At 43.6% G+C, this 8,869-nt stretch overlaps 1 pseudogene; it reads left to right on the top strand.

Annotated features, from left to right (window-relative positions):
* Window positions 1–3,071: 3,071 nt before the first annotated feature.
* LOC141047146 (uncharacterized) overlaps window positions 3,072–8,869 on the top strand; it is a 72,410-nt pseudogene continuing 66,612 nt past the window's right edge.

The raw sequence follows: 8,869 nt of genomic DNA, 5'->3' as shown, positions 1-8,869 counted from the left end.
AAGAACTGTACCTGTGTTCTTCCATTTCCTTACTATGTTCCTCACAGTGGAAACTGACTGGTTAAATCTCTGAGACAACTTTTTTTATCCTTCCCCTGAAAAGCTATGTTGAATAATCTTTGTTTTCAGATCATTTGAGAGTTGTTTTGAGGAGCCCATGATGCCACTCTTCATAGGAGAATCAAAGAGGAGAACTACTTGCAAGTGGCCACCTTAAATACCTTTTCTCATGATTTGATACACCTGGCTATGAAGTTCGAAGCTCAATGAGGTTACAAAACCAATTTAGTGCTTCAGGAAGTCAGTAAAAAGTAGTTAGGAGAGTTCAAATCAAGAAAATGATAAGGGTGCCCATACTTTTGCACCGGTCAAATTTTGTTTAAATGCAGATTGCACATTTTCTGTTAGTACAATAAACCTCATTTGAATCCAGAAATATAACTGAGTCCATCAGTTATTAGATATATGAAACTGAAATAGCTGTTGCAAAACCCAAAATTGTTATAAAGAAAAAAGGTTAACATTAATAGGGGTGCCCAAACTTTAACATATGACTGTATATTGGATTCATCCCGGAAAGCCTGAATGTTATATTGTCCCATAAGGCCTTCTCTTTTGGGGGCAGCTGGTCCACCCAGATGACGGGGACAGCGATGGGGGCGCCAGATGCTGCAGTTTCACTAATTTGTTCTTGCCAGACTTTGAAAATAAATATATTTATAGTGTAAACCCCACCTGACACCTCCGTGCAGACCACCGGTACGTGGATGATGTGTTTCAGGTGTGGGCTGGGACAGAAAGGGGTTAATGATTTCATTAAATATTTGAACGAGGAGAATAAGGTTAATACGAGATTTATTCACAATTTGGAGAGAATAACTTAGATTTCTCAGATGTGAATAATAAAATAGTGGATGGTAGAATAATAACCAGCACCTATAAAAACCTACAGCCACCAATATGTCCCTCCATTCTAATAATGCGCACCTGGAACATACTAACAGAGGCCGCACAAAGCAAGTGCTTTATGTCATATACTGCCCAGGACGATTCTTATATTGCCCAGACTATTAGACCGCGGCACATCAGGCTCAGAGAACATTTCCATTCAGTCACACAGGAAAAGGATCTGTGACATTAATGATATAAGAGAGGTCCATAATGCGGACCCCAATGTGCTGAGATCTGCAGGAACTGAGCCCGCTGATTATCCTGTACAAGGCGGTGACCAGAATAGATTACTACTAACAAGAGAAGCAGCATGGATGGTGGATTGTGATGCACAAGTTCCCCTTGGCCTCAATGATACATTGAATATGTCTGTGTGGCTATGATATATGTTATATTTCTTTTAATTTTTTATATCAATCATCTCACTGTACTCACTGTAAATGTTTTGCACTTCTCAGTTAACCATTCCCTAACCCTTGTTATAAGGAAGTGGTGTAACCCCCTGACAAGCATGGACCGATAGAAGCGCTAAGCAAGTGCGAAACGGCCGCAGTCCGTCAGGCTCTCTCATCTGTATAGCTACCTGCTACCTGCACGCCGCACTCTAATATGGTTTGATGTCTCGTTTCACCATGGAATAAAATTGCAAGAAGGATCTGGGTGACAATTCTTTCAATTCCTTATGATTACTCTTATACGTATACGCAATGGTGATGAATGGAAGGCCGCATTCAATACACCGGAGGGGCATACTGAAAATTTGGTGATGCCATTCAGATTAAACAATGCTCCGGCAGTCTTTGAAAATGTCATTTTTTTTCTCCCCGATGGGTAGATTTGCGGTAGTTTACCTGGATGATATATTGAGTTACTCACGTCCTCTGCAGGAGCATCATGAGCCTGTCAGACAGCTGGAGTGGGAAAAACATTACCCAGCAATCCCTTTTTGACATTTTGAAGACCTCCATCATTGAACAATGTCCTAGCACCAAGAAACATAAAAGAGAAGAAGGAAGATTTGCTAAAAGTCGCCTGTCTCCCGAACAAACTCATTACATGCAATCTGAAAACTTGCCTCTGTTGTGACTCGATCTGCCATGGTCTCTCTGAATTCACCCTTATTTCTACTGGTGAAATTTTCCGGATCAAAACTCCCATGTCATGTTCCACCAGTTATGTTACACACGTGATTATATGCTCATACCAGAAATTATATGTGGGAAGGACGACCCAACCCCTCCTCAAAAGGCTGAACTCACACCACTCCAATACTCCATAGGGTTTTCTCCAACATGGGCTTTCACGTCACTGCACCATCAAACACAAGAAAGATTCTACACAACTGAGAATATTCCCCACAGAGGAGATTCCCCCACAGGGTCAGAATCGCATTGGACAACTACATCGGGAAGAAATCTTCTGGATCTATAAACTAAACCCCCTTACTCCAAATGGCCTCAGTGAGATTACAGATGTTACAGAGGCTCCTGCTGCACCAGCCTGGGATAAGTCAGATCATCGCTGGATCACCGAACACCTCCTGTGACCCGGCTCCACCAGCGCTGCCGACCCCCCCCCGGGTTTACTGAATTCAGACTGTGGGACAGACCCCCATTTGACACATTAACTTTTTCCCTATTTTCCTTCTGAATATTTGGGGTGCGTCTTATGGTCCGGTGCGGCTTATAGTCCGAAAGATACAGTATATTCTTATTCATTCTTTTAGGTGACCTCACTTCATTCATAGGCACTTTATAATATAATTATTGTATGTAAGTGTGTTCTGTTTTCATGATCTATAATTTATCTGTGTGTGACGGACTTTCTCATGAACTTTGACATCTTGTGCTTTGTTGGCTTTTTTTCATTCTAAAGACATACTGATAGGGAATTTAGATTGTGAGCCCCATCGGGGACAGCGATGATAATGTGTGCAAACTGTAAAGCGCTGCGGAATATGTTGGCGCTATATAAATAAAAAGATTATTATTATTAATATTATAAAGACTGCATATAAAACGTTCCAGGCTTGACATGTTTATCCGCTCTCAGGTTTCTTCCTGAGGAAGACGTCCTGCGTGACTGTGAAACGCGTTGACTTTGAAAACCTATTTGAATAAATGTTTTTAATGAAAATCTCCATCTCTGATCATCTTCATCAGCAGCGCGGTACAGACACATTATACCCGGATCAGCTCTCCTGCTCGGTCTTTGGCCCCGGGTCCTGCAGCAGCTGATTTATGCATTGAGCATGGTGTAAAGGCGCCACTCCATCAGGTGAGTGTAATATTCCCCTACTCTCATTATATCTGGTTATCAGGTAAGACCCTATTTTTCGCTTGTTTGTTCCTCAGTATCTCGACTACAAGAAATCTCTGTAACACTTTCAGGTTACTTGGCTAAAACCAATGAAGGGACTGCTGGGACCGTAACGGGGTCCATCTGAGACCCCAATGCAGAAGCCAAATGTCCTGAGAACTGGACCTGCTGGACCACAAATTGTCATTTCTCCAGGTTACCAAATACATAGTTGTCACGTAGAACCTGGAGAACCTGTCTGACATGCTCAGCATGCTCCTCCAGAGGACGCGAGTAACTCACTATATCATCCAGGAAAATTACCACAAATCTACCAATCAGTGAGGAAAAGTATAATTACTGACATTGTCACAGACTGCCGGAGCATTGGTTACCCCGAATGGCGGCATCAGGTTGGGTTTTCTTACAATGAATATTGGATTTATGTTGTGGCCCCCTGTCCCTGACAGCCGGTGTCGTTTCCCCTACAGAGGATAATCCACAAGGGCACTGAGGAGCGAGACTCGGGCGAGTTTCTCCCAAGTGTGACCCCGGCCTCAGCCGGACTCTGGAAGGGGGGAAATAACCGAGATTTGGGCATTTTAGCTCCTGGTGTGGAGTCGATAGCACAATCATATGCCGCCATATAGTAGACGGCCGGTAACTGGTGAGAATTCCCTCATGTGTGGGGTCTATTTCCCTCCAGAGAAATCACACGTTACATTCCACACATAACACTGTGTAGAGGAGGCGGCGCGGGGTAATTGTGCCAGTAGTGAGGGGCGAATAATGGCGGGAATGTCACTGACTGAGGAGAAGGCTCCATGGAGCGTCTTCACTCTGGAGATCATGTGACCCCTGACTCCTCCCCTCCTGTGACCTCATCACAGGTCCTGTGCACAGAGCAGCCATATATGTGGAGTGCGGCTCTGCAGGTTAGTGATGGGCAGTCCAGCTCTTCTGGCTCCTTTCCCCACTTTTCTCCCTCCTGTCCCTTCACTATAAAACCTGGGCCTCATTATACAGCTGTACAGGGGACTAGTGAAGGCTTTTTAGCCCTTTCCTCAGACTGTAGCTCCTGGGCACAGGCCCTCACTCCTGTCCCTTCACTATAAAGCCTGGGCCTCATTATAAAGCTGTACAGGGGTCTAGGGAAGGCTTTTTGACCCTTTCCTCAGACTGTAGCTCCTGAGCACAGGCCCTCACTCCTGTCCCTTCACTATAAAGCCTGGGCCTCATTATACAGCTGTACAGGGGTCTAGTGAAGGCTTTTAGCCCTTTCCTCAGACTGTAGCTCCTGGGCACAGGCCCTCACTCCTGTCCCTTCACTATAAAGCCTGGGCCTCATTATACAGCTGTACAGGGGTCTAGTGAAGGCTTTTTAACCCTTTCCTCAGACTGTAGCTCCTGGGAACAGGCCCTCACTCCTGTCCCTTCACTATAAAGCCTGGGCCTCATTATACAGCTGTACAGGGGTCTAGTGAAGGCTTTTTAAACCTTTACTCAGACTGTAGCTCCTGGGAACAGGCCCTCACTCCCGTCCCTTCACTATAAAGCCTGGGCCTCATTATACAGCTGTACAGGGGTCTAGTGAAGGCTTTTTAACCCTTTCCTCAGTCTGTAGCTCCTGGGCACAGGCTCTCACTCCTGTCCCTTCACTATAAAGCCTGAGCCTCATTATACAGCTGTACAGGGGTCTAGAGAAGGCTTTTTAGCCCTTTCCTCAGACTGTAGCTCCTGAGCACAGGCCCTCACTCCTGTCCCTTCACTATAAAGCCTGGGCCTCATTATACAGCTGTACAGGGGTCTAGTGAAGGCTTTTTAGCCCTTTCCTCAGACTGTAACTCCTGGGCACAGGCTCTCACTCCTGTCCCTTCACTATAAAGCCTGGGCCTCATTATATAGCTGTACAGGGGTCTAGTGAAGGCTTTTTAGCACTTTCCTCAGACTGTAGCTCCTGGGAACAGGCCCTCACTCCTGTCCCTTCACTATAAAGCCTGGGCCTCATTATACAGCTGTACAGGGGTCTAGTGAAGGCTTTTTAGCCCTTTCCTCAGACTGTAGCTCCTGGGCACAGGCCCTCACTCCTGTCCCTTCACTATAAAGCCTGGGCCTCATTATACAGCTGTACAGGGGTCTAGTGAACGCTTTTTAGCCCTTTCCTCAGACTGTAGCTCCTGGGAACAGGCCCTCACTCTTGTCATAGAATCATAGAATCGTAGAGTTGGAAGGGACCTCCTGGGCCATCTGGTCCAACCCCCTGCTCAAAGCAGGATTCGCTAAATCATCCCAGTCAGATGTCTGTCCAGCCTCTGTTTGAAGACTTCCATTGAAGGAGAACTCACCACTTCTCGTGGCAGCCTGTTCCACTCATTGATCACTCTAACTGTCAAAAAGTTTTTTCTAATATCTAATCTGTGTCTCTTCCCATTCAGTTTCATCCCATTGCTTCTAGTCTTTCCTTGTGCAAATGAGAATAAAGTTGATCCTTCTACAATGTGACAGCCCTTTAGATATTTGTAGACAGCTATTAAGTCTCCTCTCAGTCTTCTCTTTTGCAAACTAAACATTCCCAAATCCTGCAACCTTTCCTCATAAGACAGGGTTTGCAGACCGGTCACCATTCTGGTCGCTCTTTTCTGAACTTGCTCCAGTTTGTTGATGTCTTTTTTAAAATGTGGTGCCCAAAACTGGACACAATATTCCTGATGAGGTCTGACCAAAGAGGAGTAGAGGGAAATAATGACTTCACGTGATCTAGACTGTATGCTTCTGTTAATACATCCTAGAATTGCATTTGCCTTTTTTGCTGCTGCATCACACTGTTGACTCATATTCAGTCTGTGATCTATTAGTATACCCAAGTCTTTTTCACATGTGCTGTCACTTAGCCCTATTCCTCCCATTCTATATATGCTTTTTTCATTTTTATTGCCCAGATGTAGTACTTTGCATTTCTCCCTGTTAAAAACCATTCTGTTAGTTGCTGCCCACTTCTCCAGTTTATTTAAATCTTTTTGAATCCTCTCTCTCTCTTCTCTAGTATTAGCTATCCCTCCTAGCTTTGTGTCATCAGCAAATTTAATCAGTTTACCCTCAATTCCTTCATCTAAATCGTTGATAAAGATGTTGAACAATACAGGGCCCAGGACAGAGCCCTGTGGTACCCCACTTGAGACATTCTTCCAACTGGATGTGCAGCCATTTACGACCACTCTTTGGGTCCGATCACAAAGCCAGTTATGAATCCACCTAACAGTTGCCTTGTCCATTCCATACTTAGTCATTTTTTCAATAAGGATTGTATGAGAGACTTTGTCAAATGCTTTGCTGAAGTCAAGATATACTATATCTACAGCATTTCCTTGATCCACCCAATCAGTGATACCGTCATAGAAGGAAATTAAGTTAGTCTGACATGACTTATTAGTTAGAAACCCATGCTGACTCTGTTTAATCACTTCATTCTTATCCAGGTATTGACATACATGTTGTTTAATAATTTGTTCAAAGATCTTTCCTGGTATAGAAGTCAGACTCACCGGCCTATAGTTGCCTGGGTCCACCTTCTTCCCCTTTTTGAAGATAGGAACAACATTTGCTCTTCTCCAGTCTTCTGGCACTTCTCCTGTTCTCCAAGAATTTTCAAAGATTATGGAGAGGGGTTCAAAAATTTCTTCTGCTATCTCCTTCAGTACTCTGGGGTGTAATTCATCTGGACCTGGAGACTTGAATTCATTTAGGTTAGCTAAGTGTTTCCTCACTATCTTTCTGTTTATAGATATCCTGGATTCTTCTATTCCCTTAATAGGACAGTGAATAACAGTTGATGTTGCATTTCCTTTCTGAGAGAAAACAGATGCAAAATAGGAATTTAAAAGTTCAGCCTTCTCAACATCCTGTCTTACCATTTCATCATTTTCATCCTGTAAAAATCCTATAGCATCTTTGACTTTTCTTTTACTTTTGACATATCCCCAAAATCCTTTATTATTGCTTTTGACATCTCTTGCAAGCCTCAGTTCATTTTCAGCTTTAGCTAATCTGATTTGTGCCCTGCAGGTTCTGCAGACAGCATTATATTCTTCTTTAGATATGCCTCCCTCTTTCCATTTTATAAACATTTTTTTCTTCCTTTTTAGCATGTGCTTAAGTTCTGTGTTCATCCATCCTGGTTTCCTTAAATGCTTCCTATTCTTCCCTCTTTTCGGAATTGTTAACAACTGTGCTTTGAGAATTTCATTTTTCAAGATTTCCCATCCTTCCTGGACATTTTTGTCTTTAAGGATATCCAGCCATTGGATCCCTCCAATTCTCTTTCTGAATCCCTTAAAATCTGCCTTTCTGAAATCTAACCTTGACGTCTGAGTCTTCACAGGTCTTCCACCTCTAGTAATCCAAAATTCTAAAATAGCATGGTCGCTACCTCCTAGGGTCCCAGCCACTTTTACCTCCTCAACCATTTCCTCCCTGTTTATAAGGATTAGATCCAAGGTAGCAGTTCCCCTTGTTTTCTCCCTTACCTTTTGGAAGATAAAGTTGTCAGCAAGAGAGGATAAGAATTTCCTTGACCTGTTAGTTTTGCCTGAGAGAGATTCCCAACAAATGTCTGGATAGTTGAAATCTCCCATGACAACTATGTCATATTTTTTGGAGAACTTGGCCATCTGATGCATAAAGAGTTCATCTATATCTTCGGCTTGCACAGGCGGCCTGTAGTAAATGCCTACAATGGTGTCCTTTCCATTGTTCTGTCCTTGTATTCTTACCCAAACAGTTTCCACAGAACTCCCAGTCTCTGAAGCTTCAATCTCTGTGCAGATATACGCGTTTCGAACATACAATGCGACACCCCCTCCTCGTTTATCAAGTCTGTTTCTTGCAAATAAGTTGTATCCTTCTAGTCTTGTATTCCAATCATGTGTATTGTCCCACCAAGTTTCAGTGATTCCAATTACATCATATTTCTGTTCCTGTGTTAGTAGTTCCAATTCTCCTTGTTTGTTGCCCATGCTTTGTGCATTAGTATAGAAACATTTTAGTTTGTGATTGGTTTCTCTTTCTCCAATATTTTTATTAATTAGATTCTTTCGTCTTTGTTCTTCCTTTCCACTTCTAATAGCAGAGTTCTCAATAGCATTTGTCAGGTGTATGGCTTTTTCTGGTCTTTTGCTTCCCTTCCCATGTTGTTCTAGTTTAAAGCTCTCCTTACAAGTGTAGCAAGGCGACTTCCAAATACATGCTTTCCAGTCTTCACTCTTGTCCCTTCACTATAAAGCCTGGGCCTCATTATACAGCTGTACAGGGGTCTAGTGAAGGCTTTTTAGCCCTTTCCTCAGACAGTAGCTCCTGGGAACAGGCCCTCACTCTTGTCCCTTCACTATAAAGCCTGGGCCTCATTATACAGCTGTACAGGGGTCTAGTGAAAGCTTTTTAGCCCTTTCCTCAGACTGTAGCTCCTGGGAACAGGCCCTCACTCCTGTCCCTTCACTATAAAGCCTAGGCCTCATTATACAGCTGTACAGGGGTCTAGTGAAGGCTTTTTAACCCTTTCCTCAGACTGTAGCTCCTAGGAACAGGCCCTCACTCCTGTCCCTTCACTATAAAGCCTGGGCCTCAT

Source organism: Dendrobates tinctorius, unplaced genomic scaffold, assembly GCF_039654945.1.
Source record: "Dendrobates tinctorius isolate UK_male_01 unplaced genomic scaffold, ASM3965494v1 ptg000126l, whole genome shotgun sequence".
Lineage (NCBI taxonomy): Eukaryota > Metazoa > Chordata > Amphibia > Anura > Dendrobatidae > Dendrobates > Dendrobates tinctorius.
This window is presented reverse-complemented; position numbering and strand designations above follow the sequence as displayed.